Below are 12,778 nucleotides of genomic sequence, written 5' to 3'. Positions count from 1 at the left end.
GTCATGCTTTGACTCTCTCTTCCCAGGAAGAGCCTAGTCCCCACTTTTTAAAACAGTTTTATTGATATATAATTCACATATCACGTGATTCACACATTTAAAATATACAATTTAATGGTTTTTTGGATATTCACACAATTGTGTAACCATGACCACAATCTCATTTACAACATTTTTAGCAGCTCCCCCAAGAAACCCTATACCCCATTATCATTCGCTCCCCATTTCCCCTCAGTCCCAACTGAGCTACTTTCTTTTTCTATGGATTTGCCTATTCTGGACATTATATATAAATGGAATTACACAAGATGTGGTCTTTTGTGGTTGGTTTCTTTCACTTAGCATTACAAGCTTCATTCACGTTGTAGCATGTGTCAGTATTTCATTCCTTTTCGTGGCTGAATAATATTCCATTATATGGATGTACCACATTTTGTTAATCCATTCATCATTTGACAGATATTTGAATTGTTTACATGCTGTGGCTATTATGAGTAATGCTACTATGAACATCTGTGCACAAGTTTTTGTGTGGATGTATGCTTGTATTTCTCTTAGGTATATACTTAGGAATGGAATTGCTGGGTCAAATGGTAATTTTCTGCTGAACCTTATAAGAAACTTCCAAATTGTTTTCCACAGCAGCTCCATCATTTTATATTCTTTCCAACAATGTATAGGGGTTCCAATTTCTCCACATCTTCACCAAATTTGTTATTATCTATCTTTTTGATTATAGCCATCTAGTGGATGTGAAGTGGTGTCTCATTTTTGATATGCATTGTCTTAATGACTAATGATGAGCATTTTTTTCATGTGCTTATTGGCCATTTGTATATCTTTTTTGGAGAATTGTCTGTTCAAATGCTTTGTCCATTTTTAAAATTGGGTTTTCATTTTATTGAATTATAAGAGTTTTTTATATATTCTGGCTATTAGACGCTTATCGGATATTTGATTTGCAGATATTTTCTCTTGTTCTGTGGACTGCCTTTTCTCTTTCTTGATAGTGTCCTTTGAAGCAAGTAAATTATTAATTTTGATGACTTCCGATTTATCTGTTTTTTTTCTTTTGTTGCTTGTGCTTTTGGTGTCCTATCTGAGAAGACTCTTCCTAACTGAAAGTCACAATTTTTACTCCTATACTTTCTTCTAAGAGTTTTATAGTTTTAGCTCTATGATCCATTTTGAGTTAATTTTTTGTACACGGTATGAGGTAGGAGTCCGACTTCATTCTTTAGCATGTAGATGTCCAGTTGCCCCAGTACCATTTGTTGAAAAGGCCACTCTTTCCCCATTGAATTATCTTGGCTCCCTTGTCAAAAATCAGTGGATTGTAGATGTACGGAGTTTTTCTGGATTCTCATTTCTAATCCATTGATCTTATGCCTATCTTTATGCCAGTACCACACTATTTTCATTACTATCAACTTGTAGTAAGTTTTGGCTATTCTGGGTCCTTGCATTCCTATACGAATTTTAGGATCACCTTGTCTATTTCTGCAAAAAAGGAAGTTGGGATTTTGATAAGGATTGCATTGAATCTGTAGAGTGCTTTGGGGAGTATTGTTATCTAAACAATATTAAGTCTTCCAATCCATGAACACAAGATGTCTTTCCATTTATTTAGGTCTCTGTAAATTTCTTGCAATGATATTTTACAGTTTTCAACATTCAAGTCTTGCACGTCTTTTGTTAAATTTATTCCCTAGCATTTTATTTTTCTGATGCTATTTTAAATGGGATTGTTTTCCATAACTTCATTTTGGAGTTGTTAGTGTAGAGAAATATAATTGATTTTTTAATATCAATTTTATATCCTGAAACCTTGCTGAACTCATTTATTGGCTCTAATAGCTTTTTTGGTCAATTCCTTAGGATTTTCTGTATGCAAGATCATGTCATCTACAAATAAAGATAACAGTATGTTTTCTTTTCCAATCCGTGTGACTGTTGTTTTTTTTTTTTTTTTTTGGTGTAGGAGATTGGCGCTGAGCTAATATCTGTTGCCAGTCTTCCTCTTTTGCTTGAGGAAGATTGTCTCTGAGCCAACATCTGTGCCAATCTTCCTCTATTTTGTATGTGGGACGCCTGGACAGCACGGCTTGATGAACAATGTGTAGGTCTGTGCCTGGGATCCGAACCTGCGAACCCCAGGCTGCTGAAGAGAAGTGGGTGAACTTAACCATAACGCCACCAGGCTAGCCCCTGACTGATGCTTCTTTTGCTTACCTAATTGTCCTGGCTAGAATCTCCAGTAAAATGTTGAATAGAAGTGGCAAGAGGGGACACCCTTGTCTTGCTCCTAATCTTAGGGGAAAATTTTCAGTCCTTCTTCATTAAGTATAATGTTAGTAGTACGTTCTAGTAGATGCTCTTTTGCTGTTATTTTTTATGAGACTTTATCTGTTGGAGATATCTATTGAAATATTTACAGATGAAATAATGTGATGTCTTGGATTTACTTTAAAATAATCCAGCAAAAAGGGAATAGAGGGTATAAATGAAAGGGGATTAGCCATATGTCGATAATTATTGAAGCTAGGTGATGAGAACAAAAGAATTCACTACACTGTTGACTCTAATTTTGTGTATGCTTGAAAATTTCCATAATAAAACTTTAAAAAAGGCCATCAGACACACATTCTCTACTCAGTCCTCAGATCCCTATAGATAATTGGTTAAGGGCTCTAGAACGGGATGAAGCCTCAATTAGGTTTAATCACAAGGTAAATGATGGAACAGATGTCCAGCGGCTCTAGGTTTAGATGCAGGAAGAACGTCTTCGGCTGGAATATGCAGTCACTTTGTCTCAGCACGGGTCTGTTCCTTTATGAGACCGGGATGAACAGATGATCAGGCCCTGGGTGAGTGAAGTTTCAGTAAAAGAGAGGATCGTCTTAGTCCATCCTTCCTGGACGCAGCCTCTGAGTGGGGCAAGGATTCCAGCTCCAGTAATTAACTTGGGAGGTAATTTTAGGAACATGAGTGGAAAATGGAGAAGTGGGATGGGGAAGCGAGGGACCCCAATAAAGAGGGCATTATTAAGCCAATCGCCACGTGGGACACTGGACCTTAAACTGCTGACAAATTTGAGGCAGCTTCATGGAACGTGCCTCAGAGTCATCCCAACCTAGGCTCTGCGGCATCGATGTACCAACCATCGTCTTTTCTTGAGGTTTGCTCCCTGGGGACTTTAATTGTCCAGCAGAAAGCCCTCAGGCAAGGAGATGCAGCTGCTGGGGTTGGAGGCAGAGCGGGCCTTCATTATAACGGTGAGACTCAAGGGCATACAGGGCCGGCGCTGACAGCAGCTGCTGCTGTGAGCGTATTTACTGCCCAGTATATCTACCTTTAATGCATTTTCATATCGTCCTGTCCTGCAATTAACCTTGGATGTCATTTAAGCATTCACCCAGAAATTCACCTTTCTCAGGAAGTGGAATATAGAGTGATCTTATTAGCCATTTACTTCAACCTCACCTTTTCTTTCAAGGTCATCCCGCAGATTCCCAGAGAAGCAATATTGAAAACGAAAGAAAACTAAGGTGCAGTCTTTCAAGCTGTCCCAGACATCTATTACGCAATTAGACTTGGTGAAAGGCAACAGAAGTGACTCATGTTTTCAAGGCCAAATGGAAGAACATCTCTGATAGAACCTCTGGCTTCAACCACACTTTCTTCTGGGAAATCCGATCCCCGTCAGCACCATCTTCTTGGGCTCCCGGGCAGCCTGAGAAAGCAATTAGGAACTATATGTCTTGGTCTCCTGGTAGCCAAGAGATGACCCAGCCCCAGTGGTATGCTGATAAATACTTAACAACTGGCTCTACGGGAAAAAAAACCCAAAGCCTGGGTTTTTAACATTTGTCCATTTCCGTGGTGTAAATGTTCTCATCATGGCTCATTTTAAGCTACCAATGGTTTAACAACTGCCTTGCAAAATTCCTGAAAATTTACTGATTGGCCTTTGTGAGCTGTTGCAAGCAGGCTCCAGCACACCACAGCCACAGAGGACCACTCCTCTCCCGGACCCCTGTGGTTCAAAGCCAGTCTCTGCGGATCCTGCCAGTAGCTTCAACAGCACGAATGGTACCAGCCCGATAGGGACCACAGGAAGCAGTGGCTGACCCACGCTGCTCTGCTAAGGGAACCAGAACCTCACAGCAGCCCTGCACAGACCCTCACGAGCTCTGAAAACCAAGAGAGGGGTGCACAATGAGAGCTGGAGAGATGACTGTTACTGACCAGCAAAGGCAAGAATGCAGAAGTCCACAGCCACAGGGCCAGCCCTCATCAGGCTAAAAGGCAAGTTTGTCACGTGAATCATTCTGCACTTGTTCTTGGTGTTTCCAGAGTGCCGGCGCTCTCTGTCCTGGTTAGCACATGCTGGTGGAGGTGACTGAGCCTCGCATTACTGACATGAACTTCACCTGAGTTTGGTAATCATCCAGTCACTCTTCATGAATCATTTTTGTTTTCTTTAATGGAAGCCAAGTTAATTTTGAATATGGGACAGAGCCCAATGTTTGGAGGGACAGCTAATGGAGTTAAAATGCCCATTTGCAAGTGAGAATGGGTCTTTGTACCCATGAAGACAAACGCCGGAAAACTTCACATTCAACCTAATTTAACTGTAGGGTTATAGCTAAATTGGTTGGCTAATCATATTTAAATTAGTTGACTAATTTTCTAAATTGACGTTTCACTAGAACTCCAGGAAAATGTAGATTGAGGGGGAAAACTGGATTAGAAGGTATTTTAAAAATACCTACATTTAGGATAATTTGAGAAATTATTTTTGGAGATTCACCAGAAAAATTTTGTAATTAAAGAGCAGGACATTTTACTGGAGCCTAAGTTTTTGATGAAATTAATGTACTTGTACTACAAGACAGCGTGTACCCATCGTGTTAAATTGCCAGGTCAGAGTATTATGTGTTTCTTCTGAATGCTAAAACAGCTTAACATCAGATTTAGATCTTTTAAAGCTTTGTAGTTCTTGACTGAGGAAAGATGGCCTCCGCTGACAAAGCTAACTTTTCCTCCTGTTGTTTTCTGCTGCAGAGAGGCAAGATTACTGTTTTATTAGTGAGTTTCCACACTAGAAAAGAGCAAGAAGTTCTGCCCATTTTTTATCTATAATATAGTATCTCAGTGCTTCAGACTGGAGCAAAACAATACGCAATAATAGAGAAGGAAAGAAATCCCCTTCTCTTATCCTACAGAATCCCCAGAGATGACAGCTATGCCATTGGTATCAAAGAACACATAGATAAAGGATATTGGATGTAAATATAGCCTAGGGGAATCTTACTCAAACTGATCTGTTTTTAACTTGATTTTAAATGCATAAAATATCTTTTCAAAACACTGTCCCTCTTGCATATGAATTCTGCCTTATCAATTATTGCTAACAAATGAAACCTGCCATAGATGATAGAAAACAATTAAAATCTTCTCTTAAATGCTCTCCAATTTGCCCTGAAATATAAGTATATCAGTTTCACCAGACTACTGAGAGAGAGATAGGGAGAGAGAAGGAGAGAGAAAGAGAGAAAAGGAGAGAAAAGGAGAGAGAGAGAGAGAGACGGGGGTGGGGGGAGGGGGGTGGAGAGAGAGAGAGAGAGAGATATTCATGGAAGGTTTGGAAAAGAGAAGTGCCCTTTTGGGGTCATCTTTGGGGAAAAGGAGTTGGGTAATGGTGTGCATAGTATAATGCTGATAGTAACGGATGTGGGAAAGCCTGGCATGGTGGAACTGATTTCTTGGAAACCAGATTCTGCTCGCCAAAGTGTTATCTCTCTTTCTGTCTCTCTCTCTTTCTCCCTCTCTCTCCTGTCTGGAGCAGGCTGGCAGGTGTGGGAGTGGGGAGAAGATGTCATCAGGAGATATGTTTTAAAGGAAAAGTGATGGGATTTGCGGGAGGAGAGCGGGGGTGGGAGCTGGGTTTTCTGCCTAGCCTCAGCCCTGGACCAGCAACGGCTGCCCCTGTTGGTCGCCTGGACAGCTGCAGTAGCCTGTAGCTGGTCCCCCTGTTGCTACGCTTGCCTGTTCCAGTCATTTTCCACCCGGCGGCCAGAGGGGAGTTGTGTCGCTGCCCTTCCTGAGGGCTTTTCCGTTGCACCCGGACGAGGCCAGGCGTGATGTCCACGGCTACCCTCCAGCTTCATCTCATGGCACTGTCCCTAGTCACGTCAGCCTTTTCTCAGTCCCTTAAACATGCTTATTTCTTCCTGCCTCTTGGACAGCCCATGCTGTTTCCTCTGGAATGTTCTTCCCTTTGCCCCCTCAATAGCTGCCTCTCTGCCATACTTCACATCTCAACCTAAGTACCGTTCCATTAGGGAGGCTCCCCAACCACTCTTCCTGAAAGCTACTTCCTATAATCTCCATTTTAGCCCCTTGTTTCCTTCAAAACACTTCCCTCCGCTTGTTTTATTGCATTTGTGAGTCTGCTTACTTGTGTTCAGTCTTTCTCTCGCATCACATTGAAGCTCGGCCAGGGCTGGGCCATGGTCGTGTGTTGAACACCACATCCACAGCACCTAGCATGGGGCCTGGCACAGAGCAGGCCCTCGGGGACTGTTTTTAGAATGAATTCATGAAGAGAGACGAGATTTTTACAAATCAGGACACTGGGCAGAGTCTAGTTTAGAGGGGAAGAGACAAATTTCAATTTTGAGCCAAGTATTGACCTCGGTCTTCCATACTCACATGAGCCAGCAGGGAGGTCTCACCATCCCCACTACTGCATGAGGAGATGGAGGCTCAGAAAGATTCAGGGCTTGCCCATGCTAATCAGTTACTAAGTGATATGGTCAGTCTTCCAGTAGGACAGGCTCGTCTCCAAAGCTTGTGGTGTCTCCTGCTCTACCTAACTCACATTGACTTTAAGGTAACTACTGACTGCCTGAGTTCAAATGCAGCTCAGGCAATGCGAAGGGTGAAGAACCAGGCTTTGCTTGCATCTACCTAGAAGCCATGGTTGAGTCTTTAGGGGTTGATGAGAACACCAAGAGAGAGGGCACAGACTGGAGACGGTTCTAAAGTTTCTTGGGCTCCTGGTCTACCGTTCATAGCTCTTCAAGACATGATGTATCTGGGTGGGTCTTGTCTCCATCGGAGAACTGCCTCCACAGCTTGTGTTTTCATGAATCCCTTCCTGGCCCTGGATGGCAGAATGAAGTCTCAGTGGATGGGGTAAAATCTGAAGAAAGCCAAGGCAGGATCAATTTTAGCTCTTTCCAGAAAATAGCCATTTGAAATCTCTCTCAGTTTACAGGTCACTTTGAGAATCTGATGGAAGCTAAGAACTTCCTAGAGAAATACACATGAATTTTCATACATAACGTCAGCAGCCTCATGGTTCCCTGATCACCATCCAGAGGTCTCCTGGGGGCCAAAGATGTCAGAGTAAGAACTACCACCCTACAAGTTCTTTTCCAGCAAGATTGGAGAAGGGCTATGTGTGGAAACTCTTGATGGGATTTCCCAAGAAAGTCAAGAAGAGAAATTGTAAACTGCCTTAAGCTTGAACCAACTTCATTTTCTAGAGCAGAGGTCAGAGTGGCATTGAACACATTTTTCTGTTTTTAGGAGAATTGCCACTTGGCTGCTCACCGAGAGACGCTGATGGTGGTTAGAGGTGCAGACCCGCCGTCAGCTAATATGGGCTTTGGGGCACTAACTGGGACAATATGAACTGTGCGATCTGCTCCACACGAAAAAGTGCCAAGAATGCCCTATTGGTGCCAATTTCTGAGTGTATCCTTTGAAGTCGTTCCTTTCACTGACTTTGTGAATTCCTTCATTCCACCACTCATGACCTTTGCCAAACTCCTGCTTCAAGGTGAGTGCAGTAAGTTGAGGGAAGGAGAATGGGCCCAGGTGGCAGATCCTGTTCCTTGGGGCCATCTGGTTGTCATCACAGGCAAAGGTATTATTTTCAAGAGGTATTTAAACCTCAATTTTCTGGGTAGTGCCTATTATATAGTCTATATAGGGATCCCTCAGTAAGAGAAGTTTGGAGGGAACTAAGCCTCTTTTAAAGTAGTTATATAAATATAACTATTTATAAATAAGAGTTGGAGGAACTCTGGGTTGGTGATTATAGGACCTGAGGAGGAAGACGAAAGGAGAGAAGAGTTCTTTCCACCCAGCACAGTCCGCACCAATTTTAGAAACTTTGCTCATCTGTCTTCCATTCCATTGCTTGCTCCCCATAGTAGTACTGCGTGACACTGCCCACTGGCTGCAGTGGACCGGATCTTCAGCCGGCACCTGATCAACATGGGCAAGAGCGCTTTGTAGAGTTTTGGGCTTGGGGCTGAGATAGAGAAGTCAGCCTCCTTCAGGTGCCTGAAGTTTAGGCATGCAACTGTGGTCTCTGCCACGTGGACTAAAGATGTGGAGGGACCTGTGTGGGGCAATGAGAGATGGAGAAAGACTCCTGGGACTGCAGTCTCCCTTCCCCCCAGATTCACTTGTTTCTGAGGTCTGGATGCATTCTTACTGTTGAGTTCTTGAGACAACTTCGGATTCTTTAAATATATCCTCCTTTTTGTATATACTACTGTGAGTCGTGTTTCTGATATTTGCAACCCAAAGAATTCTCACTGTTGAAACCTCAAAACATTCAGGGGCGGGTCTATCCAGGGTATAACCCCAGCCCTACTGAGGGGAACACTGCCCAGTCAGGGCATAGCAGAGGGAGGGGCCTCTGTGGGGTGGATCTGTGAGGTCTCTGAATCATTGAGGGTGGGACAGGAAGGTTTGAGATGGGACATCCCACAGAGGGCGCAAAAGCCCAGGAATGCATTGGCCATCTTGTCTAGAAAGGAGGTTAGGAGAATATATCTCAGGATCACGCCAGTGAGGGCAGCCTCAACCCAGAGCACACTCCTCAGATTCCAGTGTTGCTATTTTGGTAGAGAATGTCTGATTAGACACATTCCCTTTGTGAATCCAGGTGCCTTATGTGAGCTACATAAAAAGAATCACATTGCTCTATATAAAGAATGGATGGAAAACAATGGGCTAAATTTCTCCACTGGGTACCTTTTGGATTCATGGAGTTAGTTAATGACTTAATAATGGAACCAGGGTTGAGGACCAACAGAACGTCTTAGATATGAAGATCGAAGTGACAAGAATGTTAAGTGGGCACGAGTTATAGGGGACAAATTCAAGCTCACATCAGACAAAAGGAATAATAATTTCAAAGCATGGAAATATTTGTGGTCTCAGAAAAAAATGCAAAGAATGCCCAGCATCTGGCCATACCCAATAGCCTTTTCCTACTGGCATTATACCCTTTCTTTCCCCACAAATCCTTTTTGAATGAGACCCAGGAGAGGTGTGAAAAGAGCAGGCTGCTCCTCAGTGGAAGCTGGCAGCTTAGTACATCTTCATTTTTTTTTCCTCCTCCAATGAGGCACCTTAATCTTGGAATTATGAAGCTTAAGAGCTGGGAGAGACCTAAGTGGCCATCTAGGATTCTTTAGCACAGACTCTGGAGTGGGTTTCCCGTGTTCCACAAACCTCTGAAACTATACATAAATGTTGTGTATTACATTTCTGGGGGGAGGAAGGTCCATGGCTTTCATCAGGTCTTGTGACCTAGACTTGTGACCCCAAAGTGGTTAAGATCCCTAGTCTAAACCACTTGTTATGGATCAAGAGACTGAGGCCTGGGGAGAGGACTGTTTTGGTGAAGGTCCCACGGGTAGGTGACAGTAAAGCCTGGATGAGGAATGAAATCTCCAGAGTCCCACATTGCTCTTCTGCCATTATTGTGCTTCGTAAAGAACCCATCGGTAGGTTCCTAAGGAAACGATTTGCTTCAGAGAAATGTGACAGCTGTAAGCTATGCCTTCCTTAACTGGAAATTAATGAGTAAATAAGAGCTCTCCAGCTTCCAGAATGGAAGAGGTTATTATAATGCTTCTGGTTATGACTTTTTATTAAAAAAAATACTACTCAAAGTATTCTTGTTCTCAAAGTTCTCTGTAAATATTAACACATTAATCTTCATATTGGCTCCACAAGACAAGATTTTTTTTTTTTTACTTGAGATTTACACTTCTACTTCCATTAAATTTAAGGTATCTTAAGAGTTAATACTCATAAAGCAAAACAAAATACCTAGAAAGAAATCAGAAAATCTATCTAACAGGAGGAAAGGGATCTGAGATGAATCTTTTACTACAACTGGGAGCTGAAGTTGGTATTAAGATTCCTGGCCACAAAGGATTTTTCATTCATGTTCCCAAGACAAACTAATATTTCCATTTGGCCATAGAAGAAACACAGGAGCTTATTTAATATGTGCTCTTAACCAAATAACTTGGTGTTTCTCCCTTGGTTTACTCTTTATAGACCCAGGGTAGTAATGGGTGATGCCCCACTCCCAGGATGGACAGTATTGAGAATTTAAGAGGCTTCACCAGCCCAACACCATGCAGACAAGCCCTCCAGAGAGGTGAGGGGAAGCGGGAAAATTTGGTTCCATGGTAATAATGATTATTTTCAGCAGCTCATATTGTTTCCATCTTTCTGGAGGCTCCTGTGGAGATTGTCCCTCATCTAACCTTAATTCCTCATGGACTCAACTCCATTCATGTGCCCACCCTTTTAGCTTTGCCTCTTGTGGTAGATGGACTCTGACCAATGCCCCAATCTCCTCCTGTTCTGATGTGACCCCACTGCAAACCCACCATGTGTCAGTCATTGCACTGGGAGATAAGGCAGGGGTCTCGTGGGTCATCACAAAAACTCGATGAGGAAGAAATTTAATAGCCATGTTACTGATCAGGGAATTGACAATCAACAACTCACTTATTTCCTTAATCTGCCTTCCATTCTTGCAAATGTGCCTTTTCCAAGGTTACCAATGACTGTAAGGTATAGTGGGAAAAGTGCCAAACTGATCAATTAATTTTTATAAAATACAATTATGGTTTTTTGTGAATATAAAAGTAATGCAGTTCTCGGTTGGGGCCGGCCTGGTGGCATAGTGGTTAAGTTCAGACGTTCCACTTCAGCAGCCTGGGGTTCATGGGTTCAGATCCTGGGCACAGACCTACAGACAGCTCATCAAGCCATGCTGTGGTGGCATCCCATATTCAAAATAGAGGGAGACTGGCACAGACGTTAGCTCAGGGACAATCTTCCTCAAGCAAGAAATAAAGAGGAAGATTGGCAACAGATGTTAGCTTAGGGCCAATCTTCCCCACCAAAAAAAAAAAAAGTAATACAGTTCTTGGAAAACACGCAAAAAATATAAAAAGAATACAGATAGTTATGAAAATACCCGTAACTGTACCAGAGATGTAGCAACCCTGGAAGTGTGTTCGTTTAATCTTCCTTCAAGAAAGAACTTGCCATTCAGTTGTAAGAAGCGCAGTTAGCTGCCATCCTCCAGCAGTTAGTGCCCTCATGACCTGCCTCAGGGTTGGAGAGGAGGCCATGCTCTTCTTGGGCAGCCCCCAGCCAATGATAGAGCAGGTCAGGGTACTAGAACCTGGCAATTCTTGACCAATATAAGACTCTTCTAATGGGCAGTCTTCTCTTCAGAGCTCCCCATTGGGTTGGCAGAGGCCAGAAGACTCTCTAGAGTATTATGTTCCGTGTTCCACAGGAAGGCCTGGGGACACACTGTTCACCAAGGCCATCAGGAATGTGCTGGTGAGAGGGGCACCAGCATCACTAAGAAGTTTAGAGAGGGCTCTCCCACTTTGCTCCACTCCAGCACGCCCACTCTCCTGAGCCTTTTAATCCCATCTTCCACCATCTGCCATGACAATTCAGGCATCTCCTCTTTGTTCCTTGTGGGCCATTGGTTTCTCCTGGGAGCCACCCTAGACCAGGGCTGATGGTAGGAGAGGCTGTCACAGACCTTGGCTCATTGATAGTGATTTTTAAGGACATTGGAAGCCCTAAAGCATGGGCCAGCACCTAACCACCAGAAGCCAGATGGTCACAATTATCAAAACAATCAGCAAGGTTGGAGCGGCAGCAAGGGGCATGACCTGCAAAGAAGGTCGTATCTGTGAAGGTCATATCTGCGAAGATATGTAATAAAACATGGCATCTGGGGGAAGAATGAATGAGTCTCCATCAGTGACGTGTTTCATATATAAAATCAGAAGGAAGTAAGAACAAGTGAGCAAGAAGCTGAGGGTGGTCATTCCAAGAAAAAGTCACAAACTCTTGCCCAGGTCCTGGACCTGAGCCAAGTTTCAGTCTCAAACCCATTGATTGAAGAGCTCTCTAAGTCACCAACATTATCACAACTATATACTGTAGCAATTCTTCCCCCAAAGGGACCATGGCCATTTACTAAAGTGCCTATACACTTGGGAGAGGAGACTATGAGGATTTTTTGAATACTATTAGTAAAAGAATCTGTATTGACATTGATACTCAGAGACCCAAAGTGTCATCGTGGTCTCTTGGAGTGAGGGTATTCAAGGACCAGGTAATAAATGCCGTCCTGGCCAAAATCCAACTTAGAATGTGTCAAGTGGTTTGGTGAATTCATCTGGTGGTCATCTCCCTAGTTCCGCATTATATAATTCGGATTGATATATTTCATATTTGGAAGAACACCCATGTTGGTTCATTGGCTCACGGAATGAGAGCTACCAAAGAGGGGGATGATTAAAAGGAAGCCCCTGAAACTGCCTACTTCCCACCCAAGATAACAAATAAAAAATAATGTTACATCCTATGGAGGCATTAGTGCCATCATCAAAGACCTAAAATGCAGGGATGG

The sequence above is a fragment of the Diceros bicornis genome, chromosome 37, assembly GCF_020826845.1.
Source record: "Diceros bicornis minor isolate mBicDic1 chromosome 37, mDicBic1.mat.cur, whole genome shotgun sequence".
Lineage (NCBI taxonomy): Eukaryota > Metazoa > Chordata > Mammalia > Perissodactyla > Rhinocerotidae > Diceros > Diceros bicornis.
Note: the sequence above shows the minus strand (reverse complement) of the source record.